This window comes from Macrobrachium nipponense, chromosome 13 (assembly GCF_015104395.2).
Source record: "Macrobrachium nipponense isolate FS-2020 chromosome 13, ASM1510439v2, whole genome shotgun sequence".
In the NCBI taxonomy this organism is placed as follows: Eukaryota; Metazoa; Arthropoda; class Malacostraca; order Decapoda; family Palaemonidae; genus Macrobrachium; species Macrobrachium nipponense.
Genome location: NC_087206.1, coordinates 32,950,371 through 32,975,370, shown reverse-complemented (window position 1 = coordinate 32,975,370; position 25,000 = coordinate 32,950,371). Strand labels below are relative to the sequence as shown.

Here is a 25,000-nt window from a genome sequence, read left to right as displayed (position 1 = left end):
GTAGAGGAAGAGGGTGGAGGATGGGAAGGGGGCGGGGGTGGAGGAGGAGAAGGAGAGTTTAGGGGCTGGGAAGAACCTTCGCAGAATAAAGGGCACTGGTGCTTAGGGAAGGAACAAAGAGGAAGTGTGGAAGGGAAGGAGGCTGGGAGTGGTCCTTTCCTCCTCCACTTGTTTTTCCTTTGATTTAATTAGCGGCCGAATACAACCCGGCGGAGGGGAATTTCCCCGGCATGAGGTACGTCAAGAGGGCCACTTTTTTGGGACAGAATCAAATGTAACAGGGGCCACGACCTAGGGAAGAATGTCTCGACCCGAGGTCTGCAAACCCCCGGGGTTCGCATGAGGTTCCAAGAGCTACTTAAATGGCCGACGAAGATGTATTTCCCTCTGTTGAGAGAGAGAGAGAGAGAGAGAGAGAGAGAGAGAGAGAGAGAGCGATCATCATGGGCATCAAGGTTAACTGAATAATGATGAGAGAAGAGAGAGAGAGAGAGAGAGAGAGAGAGAGAGAGAGAACCTTCATGGCGTCGAAGGTTAACTGCATGAGAGAGAGAGAGAGAGAGAGAGAGAGAGAGAGCGTATCATCATGGCGTCAAGGGTTAACTGAATAATGATGAGAGAGAGAGAGAGAGAGAGAGAGAGAGAGAGAGAGAGAGAGAGAGAGAGAGAGAACCTTCATGGCGTCGAAGGTTAAGTGCAAGATGACAGAGAGAGAGAGAGAGAGAGAGAGAGAGAGAGAGAGAGAGAGAGAGAGAGAGAGAGAGCCATCATCACGTTGAGGCTTAACAGTAGACTGTTATTACAATTAAAATTAAAGGGTTATGTCCACTGCAGTACTGTTCTACCTGAATTAGTCTTAATCTATAACCATTCTGTTCTCGAGTGTTAGGTCATCAAAACAAAGAAAATATACGAATATGCAACTATAAGGCGCTAAAAAAGGGAGGGGGGGGGGGGGGGGGGAGAAAAGAACGAAATCGATACACTCATATGGAAAACCCCCTCCCATAAAAAAAAGGGCACGGAAATAAAAGACAGAAATTGGACAGTAAAATGAAAGGGAAAAAGGCTAAGAAAGTTAAAAGACAGAAAAGGGTGGGAAAATCATATTAGAAAGCACAATATAAAATGGAAATTCAAAAAGAAAGGAAAAATACAAGAAAAAGGAAAACATATGTACGTGTAGAGGTAAAACAATAATGACTAACAAGAAGAAAATAAATGTTTAGAAATTGAAACATAAAGGACCAATAAATGAGGAGAGGAAAAGACAAAGAGGAAATAAAACAATATGATACGAAAGTGATTATCTGGCCAGACAGTCATAGCGTTAACGACGGGCATTCCCACGCCACACCACGGCACTCTATCTGAAGCGCATTTCATCTGTTGTTGACTCAGATTTAATTCTACATACTGGCGTCAAAATAGCCATGGCTAACGATGTTCTAAATACAGTATATGAACGGTAAAACTCGACTTGAGCCTCGCATTTTACAATGACAGATGCGATTCGCACTTTATTAATCAGCGTGGAAAGGCACACAAGAAAATTATCAAACACAAACGTAGGTGTACACAATAGTTAAGAAAAAAACGTGAAAATGACAAAAATGTGACGATTTGCTTCATAGAAAACCTCTGAAAAAAAAAAAAAGTAAGACTTCACCTCATACTATAACGACGCTTGTGGTTCTCATGAAAAGCACAACGTAGAGACTGCTGCGCAACAAGTAAACTTAGCTTGAACAGAGCATATTTTAGGAGTCTAGTCTAGACTAACAGAGAGCCAATCAAATCGAATGTGCCTAACTAGTCTGGCCCTCAACCAAATTAGTACAGTTTTTTCAAACAGAAATTCAACTTCGTGGAAATCTGTCAGTAGGATCCTCTAGTTCCATATTTCATAAGTATTGACTACTAAGCTTAAATGCATTGCAGAATACATTCATTAGAGTAAACAATTTATACTAAAGGCAAAAAGGGAAATATAACATTTAAATCTAGTACTAGCATTTTCTATAATATTATCAAACAATTTTACAACTACCTATTTCTATGGTCGCTTTAACAAGAGCCCCTGCTGACGAGCCAGCTTATTATAAAACTGCCATTACCTTCCCCCTCCTTTTTTCATTATTACTTCGGTCCCAGGCTAGGTAAAAGCATTTAGCTGCTGAATCCATGGGCCATTGCATTTAGAAAACAAATGACTGTATTGTCACATAAGATGAAATCTTTCAACTGTAACTGCTAATCAAATGGAGCAAAAGCTTTTGCTCTATGTCTTCACTTCAAAACGGCCTCGATCGTCTACTTCCATTTTCTTGGCCCCCCCCCCCCTTTTCTCTCTCTCTCTCTCTCTCTCTCTCTCTCTCTCTCTCTCTCTCTCTCTCTCTCTCTCTCTCTCTCTCTCAGATGGCCGACAGTTCCTTTTTTGTACCCATTAGCCAAGCCACTAGACTATATTTTTGTATATATACGAGAGAGGATTTTTGGTCCAATTCGGAAATTCTATGTAAAAACCGAGGAAATGTACAATGAAAACGGCAGAGACTGGGGCTAATACCACACGGTAATTAAGCCTAATTACCTAAGTATATACTGACATCTGAACCGAAAAGGGTGGAATAGCAAATAGTAATTATTCCTAATTACCCCGAAATTACCTAAAACGTGTTAAATTTCACCCGCATGGCAAACTGTGAGAAAATACAAATAGAAAGTTTTCCATTAAAATATATTGTCAAAAAGAAGCTTCCAAATGACACAAAAAATGCCACAAAATGCAAGGGATGATCCTTTTACAGAAGATAAAGAAAAATTGAAATGTACTCAAGAAGAACCCATACATTTGCAATTAAATGGAAATAAATCTTTAAAAAATAATAGCTAATCCCTATATTAACACTTTTTTTCATTTTAGTCTACCTTCCTCCCCTCCACAATCTTTCTGAGGTACTATGTATACAAACAAGGGAACAGACAAGAGTGAACGTGCTCTCTTCGTCAAGTGTAATTGGCAGACATACGAATAAAAGAAAAAATATATGTAAGAAAAAAATTGAATGAAAAATCACCTAAATAAAAGTCACAGGAACGCTTCAGAAAAAAAGCCATTAATTTAAACATAAACATCAATCGAACGGCATGATTTTCCTCAAAACGATGGATGCCCGGTCGCTGTTGATTCTTTAATCAATATGATTTAGTTAATTGTCCAAATGAAATTTTCGAGGCATAACTCGTAATTACATCCATTCTGATGCCATTCGGCCACTGCACATATTTTGCACAACCTGTGATGGTTGGCCTTTCGACAAGCTGAATTTGGTTGGAAGTGTTTCAAGTACTTTGGATTAACACATACATACATACATACATACATACATACTACATACATACATACATATATATATATATATATATATATATATATATATATATATATATATATATATAAACAAATATAAGTGTGCATGTGTGTGTGTGAATTTTTATCACATCATCGTGATGCTTTATCTACACAAACATTAAGTTGAAAATGTCGTTTAATATCCAATTCACCCTATATCGGAAATTATATCGAAGGGGAATTACAAACAGATAAGTGGTTCGTCACCCGGCAGGATCGAATTGACGAACAGCCAGTTCCAACGAAGTTCAGTGGGCGCACCAGACCAACCACGCCATCACACGCACTAGAACGTACACACACGCATATAAAAAAACATATATATCTATATATATATATATATATATATATATATATATATATATATATAATATCTAACATTCTCACCAGAAAATGAATGATGTTGTAATGGCGAAAAAGATACATCTGGCCCACACATGAGCTTCAATATGAACGGTTGCATTAAGTATAGAACTTCTCCACCAACGAAAAATAAATAAGCAATTTCATAGCTCGTAAGCATAACATCAACAAACCCGAAGCACCTTCCATTCACATTGATCTGTCACATAACCCTAAATGTTACATACTGCACAGTCTGCACATCCTCCGATTATTCCCTGTAGGCGCGATGCCGAGATGCAATTATGCTGTACCTGTACCAATAAAGCTGAGAAAAGAAATTCGGACTTGGCCCAAAAATAGCGTGGAGCCCGGGCAATAACAGACGAAACGTTACATCCGCAGTGAAGGGAATGAGCTTTCTCTGTTCGCAGGTTAGTCCGCTTAATGTGATTTTCTCCTTTCTGCTTTTATGCTGATGGTTGGAGAGCACGTTACCTGGGTTAACAAAGACAGCATGTTTACTTTCGTCTTCATTTCTCCTTTATTTTTTTATTTATTTCTTTTTTATTTTCTAGTTACATATGATGAAGGCTTACTCTGCGAAAACGTTAATCGGTCATGTCTGCAGTGAGGGCAATATAGCACCTGACGGAAACATTGCTTTTACAAACACCACTCGTGATAAAAAAAAAAAAAATACAAGGAAGGGAAGATTAATCTCTTTCTCTCTGATTATCTGATTACGAATCAGTCATCACGAATCAGGGAACAAATATATTGGAAGCGTTCAAAGGACCCTTTCCAAATGAAAAGAGGTGTGATGCTTATGACCAGTTGTACGATTCATTTCAAATATATCAAATCTGAACCCATAATTTAGCATGATATTATGACCTTTAATTTTTATATAGCAATTTAGTCAAGTGACACTGGTGACTGGGCTTCCGCCAAATAATCCCTCGGATTACTAGGATGAAAACGATTAGCAGGAAAATCACATGTAAAATCCTTATTTACTCTCTCTTTATCTGTTTCTCTTTATGTATGTATATATATATATATATATAGATATATATATATATCATATATAATATATATATATATACAATATAATATATATATATATATATATATATATAATATATATTATATATATATACTAGTTTGATATACATAAAAAATATATATATATATATATATATATATAATATATATATATATATATATATATATATATATATATATCTATATAGAGATATATATCTATATATATATATATATATATATATATATATATATATATAAAGGCTTTTTTGCCACGAAGGAAAAAATGAAAAAGCGAGATAGCCAAGTACTTTCGGTCTTGTTCGGACCCTTTACTGAAGTACAGGGTCCGACAGGACCGAAAGTACTTGGCTATCTCGCTTTTTCATTTTTTTCCTTCGTGGCAAAAAACCTTTTTTTATTATACATAGCATCACGTTTTATAATACTTTCGTGGATCAAGTATTCATATAGTATATATTATATATAATATATATATATATATATATATATAGAATATATATATAAGTGAATAATAAGTGAAAACAAATAACCACTGGAAGAGATTTTCCCCTTTGAACCCCTAATAACCTGAAAAGGCTCGAAGATCACAAGAAGCCGAGAAGGAGAAAAGAAAAGAATAAGATTAAACACCAAACTCCAAGAATATTATACAACAGACTGAGAGGAGATTACACACCAGGCTCCGATGGAGTGAAAAGTCAATATTCGCTCGCCCGGCGATGTTTGTTTTTCGCATTCGCCGCTCACGCTTACCTGAAACAAACAAACAAACACAAAATTAAATGTTAATCACAAGGAATGATGTTTACTTCGGTGTAAAGTAAGCACACATTCACAGCATATGAGGTTTTTGCAAATGCACCGCTTTGGGGAACCATAAACGTCGCCAAGATAGATGCAATGGCACTGACTCGGGGTAATTAACATTTTCAATAAAACACACGCACACACAAATATATATATGTATATAATATTATATATTATATATATATATATATATATATATATATATATATATATATATATAGATATATATATATATATATATATATTTATATACGTTACATACACACACGCACACACACAGATATATATATATATATATATATATATATATATATATATATATATATATATATATATATCACATATGTACATATATATCACAAACTCATTAAAGGTTGATGTTCTAAATGTAAAATTTTGCTGTGTAATTTTGGTCCTTCATTACAACCAAGCTATACAGGCGAATTAATTCAGTAATCTTATAACTCATATAGCTTCCATCCCACCTCGCCTCTAGAGTCTAGAGACTTTATTAGCGTGAGCAACAAACACTGACCCAAAATTCATTCACGCTTCAACAGCTTTCATAACTGTCTTCGTAAATGGATGGCCTCGGGAATAAACACAATATACGCAATTTTTCAATCTTAACCCGCTTACCCTAATTGGGGTGGTTTCTAAGACAAGAACTAAATATAAAGAAAATTTCCACAACATAAGGCGCTCCATATACCTGCATAGAACAAGCAACTGAATTCAACGCTTTGTAGGTCCTACTTCCCTCCTCCTTCCCGACACTTACGATTATCCAATCTCGTCAACACATCACCCTCCAGCCTTTCCAGCTGGCTAAAATATCTCAATACAATCTGGTCCATCTTGTCACGTACGATAACATTTCACTCATCTCCTGAACATCTCTCAAACTTTCACTTTTTACGCTACATACATTACGCGAACAATTCCCATTCATAGCTATACACAGAAACATATATACATACATTTATACATATAAACGTATATATGCACATACATAAACATAAGTATGTATGTATGTATGTATGTATGTATGTATGCATTTATAAATGTGTTCGGAAAGGTGTGCGTTCATACTACTGTAAACGTGTCATATATTCACGCATGAAAAACAGTTGAAAACAAGTAAACGACGGCAAATGGAGAACGAATCTTTAGCAATAAGCCGTTGACTTGTACGTAATCTGTTTGGGATGTGTGTGTGCTATAAATCGCCGATATGTGTTAATGACTTGTTTTATTGCTGCGTCGACGCAGCCAAAGAAACATTCCTCTCAGAGCTAAAAGTTATATTTACAAACAGTACACACTTTATATCTAAACTATATCAGTTACATGAAAATAATTTTAATAAAGAAAAATTCAAGCAAATACGTAGCCTTTGACATTATGTGGAGAGATACAACAATAAATCTCATTTCAAATTACACTGGATTTTGAAAGCCAATAAAAAAAGCTTGATAAATATACCATTTATCACATAACGTATTTGTTCCGAGATACATCAAATGATTTTTCACAGTGCAATTAACCGTATTACAGCTGATGTTAATCCCTTTGCATTTTCATATCACCTTTGTTCCCACAATAAAAGAGAACTAAATCCGCTGCTTCTTTTGCTAATTCCCGAGTTGCAGAAATCCGCGTTTCCATAAAAAACACAGCAAATGATGGCCTTATGAAAGACACCTTTCCAAAGCAAACAATGAAGCTGAACATTTTTCTGCGCGATCATTAAATTTGCAAATTTTACATTTCATATCGATAAAAAAAAATTTTAACAGCTTTAAATAATTACCTAATAAACGGTACCCTGCACAATGTACAAAATAATATTAAATAAATAAATGATGGGTTTAGCTGAGAGTTATACAACATTGATTTGTTAAAGCTAATACTGAAAAACTTATTTTTACTATAATTCAAAACTATTAATGCTACAAAAACTACTTGATAGAAAAAATAAACAAAACGTTTTGTTGGGAATTATAAAAACTACGAGTATGTGCAGCGGCTATCTATAAAAACTATCTATAAAAGCTATATGTAGCGGCGATCTATAAAAACTATCTATAAAATCTATATACAGTATATAGCGGCTCAGTACTTTCAGGAAAAGAAAATTAACACTGCCACTAAAAAAAAAAAAAACCTTTTCGAGAAAAAGACGAATGCAGGCAATAAAAAGAATACGATGCGAATTTCGAACATCAATTTGTGCCTGATACATCAAAAGCGGGTATTTATAAGCGTAAATATTCATTGTAAACTGCAAGCTCCCATACTTGATTACGTGATGGCAAACGAATCAATAGGACTTTATTGCGTTAACCGATAACTACTTTGAATTATTAATGGATGAGAACACCGTGGAATGAACAGGAAATGACTCCGGTGAAAATATCACATTAATTAAAAGATACAGCGGCGTTTTTTGGGTTGTTGATTTGATTTTCAGTTCTTTTTACTTTCATTCATTTGCACACAGTTGTCCTTCTTCTAAAGAAAGATCTCTCTCTCTCTCTCTCTCTCTCTCTCTCTCTCTCTCTCTCTCTCTCTCTCTCTCTCTCTCTCCATGGAGTCGTAATCCTCGAGATGTCAACTTCCCTTATTTGTTTAGCGTCAGTAATGCTTATTGCAAACGCTCTCATCTTTGCAGTTAATCACAGTACGAAATTTCAAAGCTGTTCGCACATACGTAGATAGTGATTTTTCCTTATTTTCTCCAGAGTATCAGCTTGAAAAAAGAATATATATATAATATATAGGATATATATATATATATATATATAATATATATATATATATATATAGATATATATATCTATATATGTGTATGTGTCTGTTGTGTGTGTGTGAGTATGTGTGTGTGTGTGTGTATGTGTGTCTCGCGTGTGTGATTTCCTTGGTCAACTAGTTACTAGCCTAGACCCAATTGGATCCAAGGTTAAAACGCGAAAAGAACCAGTAGTTCTATTCGTCGATAATTACGTACGTATGGGAAAGCTTTATGGAAAAAAAAAAAGAGAAAAAAAATTATTAGGTACTAAGCAGTGAAATATGTACCTAGAATCAGTCGACCCTGGTGGGTCACAACCGAAGTGAAAAGGGGTACGGGGCTGGCTAGTGACCTCCAGCCAAATACTTAATCAAACGATATGGCTTAATAAACTTACCTCTAGCGGCTATGACAAAAAAAAGATTCTACAATATTCCATATATACCTACATACATACATTTACATATGCATGTAAACACACACACACACACACACACACACACACACACACACAACACACATATATAATATATATAATATATATATATATATATATATATATATATATATATAATATATATATATATATACACGATGAATCACGCAGGAACCTGAGCCAAATGAGGCAGTGAGGTTTGGGTTAGGTTAGACATAAAAATCTAAAAACTTGGGCAACCTTGACCTAGACGCATAACGCCCCCAAACAACTCATCACAGACCTAGTAATTGTAAGGTAGTCAGTCATAAGGAAATCCCCAGCATGAAGGATAAAGAACAAAGGAGAAAGACCAATGTAGGACACACGTTGGTCAGGTAGAAGTGTAATTCCTATGATATCTAGATATGCTAACAATATCTTCGGATAACTCTCATTACGCTGAGTACAATATATATATATATATATATATATATATATATATATATATATATATATATATATATATATATATACAAACAAGATTTACAATGTTTGCATTGTTTTATATAAAAAAAAGTTCCATCAGGTACCTGAGAGCTGTTCTTAAAACCCCCAACGTACATCTCTAGAAACCTTGAAGCATCATTCCTGACCAAAAACTCGATGAATGACGTACGTAATTGTACGTAAATATTGCTTCTGGCATTAACTCAGAATTGAGCTGACGACTGACGGAGCTCTTTGGCTCAAGAGGCTTTTACTTACAAAACCACCCTGTTGAAACTTTCAGTTTTAACAAGGTTTGTTTTGACAAGCACGACGCTGGTAATTTACAGATCAATAAAAAAATATAAAAAGTGCGCCGAAGTTTCTGTACATTGTATTATGCTGTTTGTAACTCTCAGCCACGGCCTAAGAAGCTCTCAGCCGCGGTTTTAAGCCACGGCCCGATGGTGGCCTGTGTTGTTGGCACTATACCAGTGCCAGACACACGATCATGGGCAAATTTTACCTTGAATTACATAAAACTACTGAGGCTAGAGGGCTGCAATTTGGTAGTTTTCAAGATCTGAGGGAACACAGAAAAAGTGCGGACAGACAGACAAAGCCACCTGTATAGTTGCCTTTTACTGAAAACAACAATGAATGCTTCTTCAAAGAAAAAAATCATATAAATAGGGTATTGACATGCAATACAGCATTTCTAAATCTATGGCATTCGGGCAATTTATTATATATTGCAAATACGAAGAGAATACACTGAAGATGGGTTTGAAAAGAGGTGTATGAAGAAAAAAAAAATTGCAATATACTGCAATTTTGTATTCATATACGTGACTAATGATCAGAAATAGGATTACGGGATATATATATGAACTCTGAATGCTTTAAATATTATGTACGAGTTCAGATCACCTAAAACGAAGATGGCATAGAACAGTTCCTCTGCTGTTTGATAAGAGAACTCCTATGGTCCTCCTTCGTAAAATCTAAGGGCAAAAATAAAAATTTAATAACAAAATACAAAGACAGCTGGACGACAAAGACATGAGTAGCGTCACAAAAAATGAAAATAAAAAATAAAAAATAATGCCCATCGCGACAGAGGGTGGGAAATCCAGGAACAATCGTGTCAGGCTTTAAAAATGAAAAATAAATTCCCTTCGCCCAAAAAATTGTGAAACAATGTTTTCTTTTTATCACGCTAAACATAGGAGAGCATCAGCTGTCAGATGAAAACTTAATGAAGTGATGGTCTGCCATGGCGGCTGTGAGAGCAATGGGGGAGGGGTCGACGGAGGGAGGAAGCATAGACAGCGATGGGGGAAGGGGAGGGAGGGATGGATGTGAAGGGATTTGCCGGAGTTAAAGAACAGCTAAAAAATTCTTTGAGGATAAAAAATCAGCCTCCGCAAATGACATATTTCCCTGTGCTCTCTCTCTCTCTCTCTCTCTCTCTCACTCGTTTGTTCGCTCTGTCGTGGATCGTCTGATCAGTGAGATGGCGCAATACTGAGCCAGGTCAGCGTTTGGATGGGTGACCATCAAGATATGCCAGAATCATTAGCACATACATAATCACTATGAATATGCGTAAGGCAGGAGCAGAGGTGCGGGGCTTGCCACTTCATCCAAGAGTAATTACTTTCTTAAACGGACGAACATATCCACAATGAATCAATGAAGTGTGGAAAAATAATAAACAAGTGAACTCTTTCTACACATTACTTGTCTCGCAGTGACAGTGAATGTATGTCTGGATGAGAACTGATATTTACTTAATTGCTCAACTCAAATTCTAATGTCGTTTACAAGATCTCTCTTAGATTACAATGTCCAAGTTCTAATAATCCTATGATCCCGTTATCTTCAGTAAATCGAACTGGCATTACATTTTTTCGACCTGTTCTACGATGAGGGGAAACGAAAATACCCAAAGCTATAACCTCTGCCATAATATTCCACTCTTATGATAAATGGCCATCATTTGATAAATGCAGAAACCCCTCTCGTATGTTTATTGGAAATAAACAACACACATCAATAATGTTACAAATAAAGGACGGTACCATTCAAGAGCTACCGAGTCTTCTGGAATCTAGTCTTTCGTGAAAAGAAACGAAGAATGTTTATCAAAAAAATCAATAGAAAAAACAAGCTAATCGTCTTTCTGTTTCAACGCTAATGGTCATATAACAAATCCTTGTAGGATTTATCATATCCACTCTTCTGCTTTTTTAGAATATCATAAATCCTGTAGGATTTATCGTACCCTCACTCCTGAAATTTTCTCTAATTCTTTTGGTCATATGTTCATCACCATCACCAAGGATCATGTCCTAGCTATCTCCTATTCATCATTATCTTATATACATATGGAACTCTCGTAATTTCGCTTATGGTACAAATAATATCGTTGTCTTGCGCTCTCACTGCTAATTTTCTTCTTAGAACTTCTTTACCAAATCAACAAAATCTTGCAGATCTAAATAAAATCTCACTTCCCAATGCAATTTCGATCTACCTGATTTCCAAATTTTATTCGGACTTCCGAGTGGTGGATTTACGTTTGCTGGTCCTTCACTAAATTGCATCCCAAGCGAAATGCCCATGTTAAATAAAGATACAAGGCTGCCATTCTTTAACCACTGTATTGAAATGAATGAATGACAATAATTAAAAATATATGACAAACCGACAACCATAAAGCAATGCAACTGATGTTAGAAGGGCTATCACGAAATTCATTACTTTAAAAAAAATTAACGCATCCTGTGGTTAATCATCAAAAGAGAAAGACATATTAGCTAAAGAGGGAGGAAAGGGCGAAAGAGAGGGGGTTGGGATGCTGATAACTGCATCTATGAGGAATAATCAGAAGAGGAAAGCTCCTTTAAAACCCACCGAAGGTATAAGGTATTGAAGAAAGGGGAAGAAGGGGAGGGGGTGGGTATCAAGAGAGGTAGTGGGAAAGGGGAGGGAGAGGACGGGATGGTATCCCAACGTTATTATCTTTGGAGTAACATTAGAATTTCTAATGGCAAGATATCTTAAAATCTTTTCTCCGTATTCTGGAAATCCAGGTTCCCTATAGGAAAGGGGATTTTTATAATATGCCTTATGACTCCGCCACCAAAACTCGGATTAATATGGATATCTCACAAAATGAGAGAGAGAGAGAGAGAGAGAGAGAGAGAGAGAGAGAGAGAGAGAGAGAGAGAGAGAGAGTTTCATATACACTAATTCTACGCTGCAAGCCAAAAAATAAGGTAATAAGGTAGTCTATGTAGTTTGCAAGTTCGCTAAACTTAACTTATATTTTTGTAGATCTACAAATTAAACATAGAGGTATCTACATATTTGCACAGACTCAAAACTTCACATGCATAAAGGGGTTCGCTTTTGGAGGGAGAGTGCATGTAAGGCGCTTTTTGTTTAATTAGGGCACAGAGGCCTTTGAGTTCACACAGCCACATAAATTAAATCTCGTGAATACGTGTGTGTTATATATATATATATATATATATATACTATATATATATATATATATATATATAATATATATATATATATATCGACCAAGATAAAAAGGACTTAAAAGTTGGAATTTTCCAGATAAATATTTCGATGTGATTTTTCAATACATTTAAAAAGAAATGTTCTCGCCAAAGTTTAAAAACAAGAAAATGACTACCATTTGCTTCTAACATTTACGGTTATTGGAAGCCTTGTTAAGAAAAACAAATAGTGAAGACAAAACTGAAAATGCCAGGCCAATTTCGATGGTCTTTGGATTTATGTGACACTTTCGTCTCCTAAATGAGAAAAGTAAGAAATGCGTCAGAAATAACTATAACTCTATTTGGCATTGAATAAAATAAACAAAATTAAGGATAAATATTGTTTACAAATGCTGGGCCAACCATGAAAGTTAAAATTAATGGCGTTATTTCAACTTTTACAGCAGCACTCATACATACAATACAGATAATATTAATAAAGATATGGGTGTGATAACTGTATAAATACTTAAGGAGCGGAGAGCATGAGCAGTCTGAATATGAGGGGAGCCTTCACCCAGAGAATGTCATAAAACTACCGTGGTAGTCTGGTAACCTCCAGAACGCGCGGTCCCGATCTCTCGCAGGGACTGCATATTGAATTGTCTTTCGCAAACCCGGGAAATAAACAGAATCAAGTGTCAACAACGTCGCATAAAAAGCATAAGGACATTCCACAACGCTCCACATCGACCCGAGGACGACCAGAAAGAGGTTTGCAACGTCGAGAGGACGAGATTATCTGAATGTACGAACACACGCAACTATCAAGAGTTCGGGGATTCTGTGGGCATACAAATACACGAATTTTTTAGTATTTCTAAACTTCAGAATACAAACGAGTTTGAGGAATTCTGAGCATCTCTGAAAATCGTTACTTACGAATTTCATGAGCTTTGTGGATTTCTGACGTGAAATAAGTACAACTTTAAGAAGATTTAGAAGAATTATTGCTACAAAAGTAGTAGGAGGAAGCTCACTGCACGTTTGGGCAAATATTAACAAATGAACTATAACCAAGGCAGCTAATAGTATTTCATTAGCGTGTGTGTGTGTGTGTGTGTGTGTGTGTGTGAGAGAGAGAGAGAGAGAGAGAGAGGAGAGAGAGAGAGAGAGAGAGAGAACCAATCATGGTTTGTCTAAACAATGAAAGTGAACGAACTGAGCTTTTCTATATCTATTAAGACATGAAATCCAAAGCACATAAAAGAACGCAGTTAATACGAGAGAGAGAGAGAGAGAGAGAGAGAGAGAGAGAGAGAGAGAGAGAGAATCTGAATGCAATAGCAGAGTTGATGTCTTAGCTGCACTGGGCGTCGTTTATATTTGGATGCGCATCTCTCTCTCTCTCTCTCTCTCTCTCTCTCTCTCTCTCTCTCTCTCTCTCTCTCTCCATTTGGAGCCCCTTTTCTTTTGTCTTTCTGAATAGATATCACACAATGGCAACTCTCGCAGCCTTTGTAGTGAGGATTTGTGTGTTTATTCTAATAAAACATAAAAGTTAATCCTTGAACAGACGTTTCGATACAGAATATTAAACTTAAGAGAACTTCCTAAACGATGGAAAAATGTTCGATGGATTGTACGTGGTATTTCCAAATTTTCACGATGATCTCTAATACGAGAGAGAGAGAGAGAGAGAGAGAGAGAGAGAGAGAGAGAGAGAGAGAGAGAGGAGGGTTGGCTTACAAGTTTATAACCAGGTTTTTATGGTCGGAATCTTGTCTTTACCTTCTAAAAAAACTAAAAAAATAATAAAAAACAAAATAAAAATAAAGCAGCGGCGACCAACTCTACATCGCTACACTCCGAAGTCAACTTTAAGTTTTCCCGCTCGATCTTACCGGCAGTTGTGCACATTTCCGAAGGTGCGTATGACGAAAATGTCCCAGTTTGCAGGTAATGGAGAACGCTGCGAAAGCCGCGGCAAAGCTTTTATCCATTGAACCGGATATCGAGGGATGCCAGGCAGTTCTCACCGGTCCTTGGAGTCTGGCCGGATGTGGCCTCGGGATTGCGCAGGCGCCCCCAGGGCTTTTCGGTTAAGGATTGTATTCGTTCACCGATTTCTTCACTTCAGAAGCAATCAAATGAGGATGACGGTTTTTTTTTTTTTTTATTTCTATAATATCACGCTCTATCGGGACGTGATACCTACCGCATCAACTGCCTCTATATTCTTTGCTATCATTGAATCGTATTTTGCAATAAAAAGGATTAACGTTAAACAACCTGGTTACAAAATCGTGCATCTTTCAAGGCCAAATTAAATCCACTGAATTTTATTAAGTTTACCTAAAAATAACCATAACAGTCTATGTGTGTACGGTCATGAAAGAAAAAAAAACATATGCTACAAAATGACAGTCATACTGTCTTCGACATCGACATGTGAATACACTTCAACTGCCAGCCATTCAACGTAATGACGGGGATCTCTGGGAACTAAAACAATCAGATTTCTACGCATTCATAAGCCACACACAAATACACACACACACACGCACACACAAACTGTGTTCTGATCAACTTCATTTAGCAGACAGGAGTGTGTCGATAAGGAGTGTGTCTTTCTTTGGTTGGGAAAATCCTGTTCAGAAATGATTTCGACGTACCAATAGTTAGTAAGTTGACTAAAACCAGCTGAATACGGAAAGCAGATTGAGAAAAATGAACAGACTAAAACAAAGTATATTCGAGACAATAAGATAAATACAACGAATTCAACCTGAAGCAAAATTCTCTTGACATATTGCACTTATGTCGTCACATTAGAAGGAAGTCCATTAACATACTTTTCGTACATTGACTAAACTGCTTTAAAGCTTGCAAGCAAGCCACGGTTTCTTCACCCCAACACACTGGCTTTGAAGGAATTATCTAAGGCAGGTCGATCAGAAGGTAAGCATAAGAACGCTTACTTTCACAATGGGGACCCTTTTCACTTAACCGGATCCGGGTCAAGAACTGCGGCTAAAATCCAGCGGATTCTTCATTCACCCGAAACCGCCCTTTTAGAAATTTATGTTACAATTCGGCAATGGGTTTTTGTGCAGTATTAACCTGAGGAAGCTGGGTAATAATGAAAGCACTATGGTCAAAAATGCTAGTTCATTTGTTTTATATTTAATTACTTTTCTAATTTTAGTGTATACATGAATTTTTGTCCACTTTTTGTACTCTTATTGTCATAATTCATTTAAACGGGAATATGCGAACGCAAAAAGGATTTGCGCTATGTTTCATCATAAACATTTTCACCAAGAATTTTTTTTTCACTTTCAGTACGTATATTGAGCTAATGAAAGCAGTTAATATCGTTTTCTACGTCAACAGTAACCAAAGTCTCAGCATCATTTTGTAAGGTTGAATTAATTGTTTTTTAAATATAATTTTAATTAAAGTACACAGGAGTTCATACTCTGCTTCATCGAGTTGACCTTGGCTAAAAATTTTCCAAATTTATAAATCGATAGAATATGTGATGACTGACAAAAACAATCATCAATACAAAGCTTAAATGATGAAAGCACAACGTGAACCCTTACAAATGAGAAATCCGCCTTCTCTCCAAAACTTTGCAGAACAAAAAAAAAGTAGGCGAACCACATGCCTGATATAATACCTCAACTTATGTGTGTGTGTGAGAGAGAGAGAGAGAGAGAGAAGAGAGAGAGAGAGAGAGAGATGATGAACTGTTCCGCCTCAATGAGCATGAGGATTACCGGGTAGAGTATACAAGCCCCTCTCTCATAATATGACAGGTTATATTTTAACGGGGCACGGATCACAAAATTTTGTTGTTCTATTTTCTATCGATCTCATTACACACTGTTATATATAGCGGTGGGGAAAACACGAAAATGAGTGGCAGCACCAATGGTCGGAAACGAGTGGTCTGCACCAACAATAATGGTAGAAGACGAATACAGCACGAGTTGAGCGACAGCCAGGCACACATTTCACTGCTTATACGTAATTATAAACACTGAGGCAGGCTGGGTTTATGGAAACTTGCATATGTCCTTCCTTCCTCGCTAGAAACCAAATCCCCAGACTTCCCGTCAGTAAGTCAAGAGTGCTACCAATTCAGCAGAGAGAGAGAGAGAGAGAGAGACTCTCCTTACGTCTTCGTCACTAAAGGTAAACTCAAACAATCTTTTTAGTCACACTTCATTGATCTTTCGTTCGTCGTGATTTTATTTCGTCTTCAGTTGAAAGAGGGGAATGCGTTCTTCACCCCCCCCCTCCCCCCCCCCCCCAACCATTTACCAAAAGCTCTCTCCCACTTTGAGTTGAGCATAAAACAGGCACAACAAAGCGAAGAAGGAACGGTCTCCAAGTGGTATGGTGTTGTGTTGGGGTTGAGGGTCTAGGGGGGTGGGGGGTGGGGAGGGGTGCTGAGAAGGTCTCAACTACAGATGGTAAGAAAACGAGAAGTGGGAGAAAGAGAAGTTCCGCACGACCCCGCTAGAGAGGAAACAGGGGAAGAGAGAGAGAGAGAGAGAGAGGACGGGAGACGGACGAGAGGAGAGAGGAGTAGAGCACGAGAGAGAGACTTCCCACACACAAAATTTCCTCAGAACGAAATTTAATTGATTTACTAATAAAACTACATAGGAAGAGAGGTATTCCACTTTATACATTGAGCAAGAGAGACAGAGAGAGAGGGAGAGTATATACTTTATAAGCGGTAAGGGGCACGAATGTTAAAAAAGGAGAAAAAGAAAAAAAATAGAAACTACAGAAGCAAAAGTGCAAGCTTATGGCCAAACGATATGATAACGACGCGTGACCTTTAATCGGTGACCTAATTTCTCGGCGAACAAAGGCCAAACAGGACTCGACTCAGCACTGATTTCAGAATGACGAAACGAAAAAAGTAACCCCTGAACAATATGGATCTTAGAGAAATCTTTGGAAACAATAGGAGAGAATTTCCTACAATACTGTCCATGTATGAAAATAAACCTCACTATTTTTTCAAAATCATCTTAAAATAATGAATAACAGTTGGCGTTAGTTCTTCCTTCTTAAACCGAGTTATAACATGTAAACGAAGAAACAACTGATACACACATGTACAAACACTAACACACACCCACTACACACAACACACACACACACACCAAACACACACACAACATATTATAATATATAGTATATTATATTATAATATATATAGATATAATAGATTATATATTATAATATATATGACAGAAGAGAGAGAGAGAGAGAGAGAGAATATCTACCAGCACCTTTCCGTACTGGTGAAAAAAAAAAAAAAAAAAGCTGTACCACTAGTATATTACGTATCTATAGTCACATTCGGAGAAAATACAAATAAATGTTGTGAAAGAATGTTTTTGCCTGTGCCATTCTCTCACTGTTGTTATACCCAGAGGGTCAACTACCTGATGCCTACCGAAGTAGGGAGAGAAGGAGATAGCAGGGTACAAGTGCATTCGGCCATCTGAGAGTGGCATGCTAGAAAACTGGGTATAAGAAGTGGTCAGACTTTCTCTCCATTCCAAGTACGCGCTCCTATAAATATATGTAAAATAAACACCAAAAATAAACTTAAAAGGATAAAGCATAAGTTTGAAGCAAACAGCTACAAATTCATCAAACAAGAAATGAAGGGAATCAGGAACGTACTACATCACAGAAAGAGAACTAAAAGGCGGAAGAAACAAGCAAAAGAAAAAAATGAACCAGCAAAGGAAAGACGCAGATTTTACAAGTAGCACACTTCGCAAAGGCACTGGATAACAAAAAAGAGCTGGTACACTTTCTAAGGCTCACTTTAGCCAGCCAAGGCGGTATTTATCTTTATATCCAATACCTTTTATCTCTAATCGTTATCATCCATCGCTAAAAAAAAAATTGCCTGGTTGAGTAACTATAGAATGATGAATATACTCGGTGAACTGGACAACGCAGGTAACAACAAGCTTGGCTTACCAAGCATTGTAATTTCCTGGATCTACATACTATATTGCAGATTATTTTCCAAAGTTAATAATGTACAATAATACAATTTCATGAACACTATAACCTTCTGGCAATGACCCTTAATAATACTTTGCTTTCGTTAACTACAATGGCTTTATCGGTTTCATGGCAACAGAGTGTTCTTTCAATATGGTGCTTCTATTGTAGTGTTGTTTTTGGAAAACATTCACTTCTTTTGAGCAATAACATCAATACTAAATTAGGTTTTAATACTGGGTCACGAGTTAAGAAAGAGGAACCCGTTCAGAAGCTGCTCATTTCTTTTGTATTTTTCAATAAAACCGTCAAGTTAGCTGTAATGGCAGCCATCAAAGCAAGAGCACTACATGTCTGGGATGAGAGAGAGAGAGAGAGAGAGAGAGTGGGGAAGAAAGAGAGGAAGAAGAGAAGAGATTGAGAGGAATTGACAGAGGAGAGAGAAGAGAAGATATGCCAATCAAAAATCCACGGTTCAGTTTCTGGTCGAAACGGATGCTCATTTCGTTAAACTAAATTTTGTCTCTGTTGAACTAAGAAATTATTTTGTAGTTACTCGAATATAGCATGTTGCTACCAATGTGAAACACGACAAAAGGTTAGCAACGTCATCCCAAACTACTCAATAATGAAAAGTGAAAAGATTATACTCTTAGAATTCAACCTTCTACCGTCTGCCTGGATGCTTCATGAATACAAGTATATACAAACATACATTAATTAAGCTACAAATGTCCTTTAGTATCCAATTCGCTCTACCTCGGAATTAATATATTTTCATATATGTTAACCGAAGGGGAAGGGAATTTCTCAGTTGATAATTAATTTCGTTCCCTATCGTGGATTGGAAAACAGCGCACATTGGAAGAAATCAGGCCAACCCTGAAGGTCCATGATTCCTTACCTCCTTTGTGCCTGGTCTTTGAATCCACGAAGAGGGCGAAAATTTATTGTCAAACTAAAAAAAAACTCCCCCTCGGTAAACCATATATGAACAAAACAGTAAACTAATTCGAGGTAGAGCGAAGTTGGATTTTAACGGACATTTTCGCCAGCTCTAATGCATTGCAATATATATATATATATATTATAGATATAATATATATATATATATATAGATATATATATAGATATATAGATATATATGATAGAGAGGAGAGAGAGAGAGACGGTAGACTGACGAGAGAATGAGGGAGGAAGAGAGAGAGAGAGAGGGAATTCACTATAATTCATTTTGGGGATTTTAAAACAAAAAAAAGTATTGCACAAACACCCATGTCAAGATAATCTGCCCGTAATAACACGGTTATGAAATCCCGTCACCTTAAGAATAGATTAAATAATAAAATACCACTGAAGTCCTTAGCAACTAAAACCAAAGTACAACAGACAACGGAAAGTTTCCGGGGGCACTCGAGCTGAGATAAGACGGTAAATATGAATACACTGAACGGTGTAAATTACAAAGACCATAAAGACGAAGGACAAGCAAATTACAACGGGATGTCTGAAGAAAGTGGAACAAACGATTAATGGGAAAGTTTAGATAATGAAATGATCGTTAATGAAAGAAGACGACAAGGTTCAGTAGTGTGGCGGTTGGGTTGTTTGTTGGTGGGGGGCGTGGGGGTGGGGGGAGGGGGGGGGACGCAGCGCGGGAAGGAGGGTACCAAAGTTGAAGGGAAGCTAGTGGTAATCATAAAACGAGGGAAAAGAAAAAGGAAGACGAAACAGATAAGAAGAGAAGGAAGCAGAAAATCATGGATAATGGGGACGGAAGTTCATGAACGATTTGTAGAACGAAGTTCGAAAATAAGAAAAGGAAACAAAATAATAAAGACCAAGATTAACGGAAAGGAAGAAGGATGAAGAAAAAGGGAAAGAAATTAACTACAGGTAGGAATGATTACACTAAGAAGAACCAAAATAGAAGGAAAGAAGAAAACAAATGAGAAAAAAGTATTAGAAATATAGAGATAGCAAGGAAAGATAATTGGGCGGACCATTTAAAGACAAGAAGAAAAAATAAAGACTGGCGGTGGTCTCGACCACATATCCATCCTGATTAGGGCAAAATATAACCACCAAGGTTGAATTAATAAGAATAATAATTAATAATAAAATTATCATCATTTATAATAGTAATATATATATATATAATATATATATATATATAGATAATATTATATATTATATATATATACTAATTATAATATATATTATTATATTAATATACATAATATCTATATAATATTATAATATATTATATATATATACATATATAGATATATTATATTATATATAGATATTATAAGTATAATAATATATATACATATTATAATATAATATTAATATATATACATATGGATGGTGGCTGTGGCGGTTAACACCACAATGCACCCGCCAGGTTTGAGTTTAGCAAGATCTTTTGGGGATAAGTTAGTTTTCATGCTAAGATACCCCGTATGGTATCAATTTACAGTTACGTTAAACAAAAAAGCAACATTAACGGACTGAAGATAACTGGAACTCAAAATGTAAATTAAATATTAGGAAAAATGTTTGAGAGATAAATATGTAAAACACACTGGCTTTCCTACGACGCATAATAGTCCATTGTTATTTCTGTTAGCCAAAGAAGAATAAAACAAAGGAAAACTTGACAACATTTGTATTATTTTGAATGAGAATTCCCATACCGATTTTCTTCTTTGAATGATCAATGGAAAGTCAGTTTTGGTGCTACAATCCAGATTTTTGAAGCTCAGTAGTTGTATTTCATCATAAGTTCGAGAAAGCAAAAAGGCAAAAAATACAAAGTCAGACTGACGACTTCAAGCTGGACGAAACCCAATACTTCTACGCTCTGTCGTAAATATACTATTCCACAAAACATATAATTTCTTACACAATACAGAAGTACTACAATACATCGCCTTTCCATACGCAAATAGTAATTGTTATTTATTTCAGCTAATGTGCAGTAAAGCACATTATCGTCATTTCCGATGAAATAGGTAATAATAATAATATTAGTAATAATAATAATAAATTGTCACAAAAATTATATATACCAATAACTACCATTAACTATGGTAACATCACAAAAGATGATCATAACAACATCGTACCTAAACTGATGATGATAGTGATAATGATTCATCATCCTCTCCATCATCATCGTGGGAACAACCAAATCGGGAACAACAACAATCACTCATAATGGCGACGGGAATAATCCCATACTGATGCTGCCGGGAACTTAAATGATAATGACGGGAACAACAAACGACAAATGCAAACACTATCAAACATGCAACGCAGACAATAAATTTTCGCTATCAGAATTTGGGTAGAAACGTTTCCTATTGGCTCCTTGAAGGGCCGAACTTATTTTCGTTAAGAGCGCCGTCATAATAATTCGCCGTAAAATCATCGTAAATTTCTGTTGTAATAAAGATACCACACTATCTTTCATATTTATGGACGATTCAGCCACTATGTCCGTGCTTGCGCTGGTGTTGTACGTCACGCACGCGCATGGAGCATGAACATTCTTTACACATCGCATACACATGTGTATACTTTCTTTACACGTCGTCACATACGCACTAACATCTTATCTTTAAACTAGGATTACGCACCCTGTACAAACTAACACATCATACACCTGATTATATAGTGTGTGTACGCATATCTAACTCTCTCTCTCTCTCTCTCTCTCTCTCTCTATATATATATATATATATATATATATATATATATATATATGTGTGTGTGTGTGTGTGTGTGTGTGTGTGTGTGTGTGTGTGTTAGTCTACATTTATATGCACATATAGGCTATTCATTACGAGTCAAACTGCACTTACATGCAAATACAAATGTCTAGCGCACATGCATACACTCAATATCATTACTTTCACGGCAACGTGCACCGAGTTATTTTTACAAATATATGCACAAACATTCCTAAAAAAACATGACCATAGGTTTACTCGTAAAATCATCCAAGCATCTCAACACATAGTACACACGGACATACAAAACAAGCGACCAAACATTCCTTACAAATCAACCAAACTCAGCCACGACCACACAAACGTTCCTACACGCCAAGTTCCGACTAACTTTCCTAACAGGTCAATGTCCACGAACGCACATACATATGAAGTCTCGACAAGTGGGTAAAAAGTGAAACGTGAACAACCGCAAATCCGCCGAAACTTTCGAATGAAATCATCATATGGTCGTGTAATTAACAATGAACATCACAATGGCTTTTTTTTATACAACCCTCATTAATCACCTAAGCCCAAAGGGATCTCAGTCACGACCAAACGCTTTCCATAGAGCGTTCACCATGTGAGGGGCTTGCATGTGAAGATACTACTGTCAACTCTTTAAAAGAAGAATGTTCCAAGAATTTTATGTGTTCGAGTATATATACATACATATATATACATATTTATATATATACATATATATAAATATGTAAATTCTATGTGTATATGTATAGAATGTAGATATATATACATACATACATACTAAATAAATATATACATTCTAAACTTTTATATATATATATAGTATATATATATATATATACATATATATATATATATATATATATATACACACACACACACACACACACACACACACACACACACACACACATATATATATATATATATATATATATATATATATCATATATATATATATATAATAATATACACACATCATATCCGCATGTGCAATTCTGTATATGTATATATATATATATCTATATATATATATATATATATATATGAATGAATATTTACACACACACACACATACATTCCCATATCCTGTCACGGTGCAATGTCTCCTGCAATAACTCCTTCCACGAAAGCTAAATCCATCCATAGCTGAGAGCGTTTCATTTCATAATTCACACTCCAATTGTGCCATTCGTACAACTTCGTCCTCCAAGTCAGCTTACAAACTGCTGTCAATCAACTCTTATTTTCCCTCGAACCATGAAGGCACGACGAAATCAGTGCCAGTGCCAGGGCGTCTCCCGTCGCCCTCTCTGGCACACTAGACAAGACTCAGCAATTTACAAGGTATACACTTCCAATTCTCATTAATCTTCAGCATCAGCCCTAAATCTCTCTCTCTCTCTCTCTCTCTCTCTCTCTCTCTCTCTCTCTCTCTCTCTCTCTCTCTCATTGCCTCAATGACCCTGCATTCGCCTCCTACCCAATTGCAATCTCTTCTGTTGTTTGATGTTGACATTTAAGATGAATCTCTCTTCGCGTTTTCTCATTTCATCTCTTGCCCCTTGTCCGTTCCAAGGAAAGGGGTTCTGATATTTGCCTTGCGAATTGAAGCCATTCACTTGAAAGGACCATCATTTATTTTTTTTTCACTCCACGTTGTTTTAATAGTATCATTTTCATCGAGCAGCTCCAATCTTGCACTGCAATTTGAAACAAAATTATCGGGTCGCTTTCTTTTTCTTTTTCCCTTCTAATTTCTCTCCTCTCGATTTTTCTTTAAATATTCCCTTACCTTAGTTTTATCTTAGCTCAAATTCCCTTAAACATTAAAAGCACCCATATCTCACTCCCTATTGCTACACTTGCTCCTTCCTTCCATTCTAGCTCCGGGATAACGGGTTCTCCAGACCTCGGGCAGAGGAAGACGCCAAGGTCGGCAGACAATAACACTTTCCATAGATGCCATCAGCTTCCCCGTCCCGTCACCTAATCCCCTTCTCTAGATCACCTCCTTCTCCCCCTCTTTCCCCACCCCTCAATTTATCCGACACCTGAGTTGCCTCTCGCTTTCATTCAACCCCATTTGCTTCTTTCTTTGTTTCCCTTCCGGATACCAAAGCGAATGGGATGTGGAGGAAGTTCTGTATAAAAGCTATTTCCACATCCACTTCTCCCTATTTGAGTCTATCGGCTATGACATATCAACACAAGGCTCCAGCCTCTCTCTCTCTCTCTCTCTCTCTCTCTCTCTCTCTCTCTCTCTCTCTCTCTCTCTGCCACAGCTGCACACTATGGACTTCTACAGGAAACATCTACCACTTTATCTCGCTGTAA

At 36.5% G+C, this 25,000-nt stretch overlaps 1 protein-coding gene across 2 annotated transcripts in view; it reads right to left on the bottom strand.

Annotated features, from left to right (window-relative positions):
* LOC135225727 (extracellular serine/threonine protein CG31145-like) overlaps positions 1 to 25,000 on the bottom strand; it is a 686,301-nt gene that overhangs the window by 539,270 nt on the left and 122,031 nt on the right. Inside the window, exon 2 of one of the 2 annotated variants that reach the window (XM_064265107.1) lies at positions 5,505 to 5,581. The exons of the other annotated variant lie outside the window; for it this stretch is intronic. The gene's annotated coding sequence lies outside the window, so the exon portion shown is untranslated. The remainder of the gene's footprint in view (positions 1 to 5,504; positions 5,582 to 25,000) is intronic. 2 annotated transcript variants of the gene reach the window in all.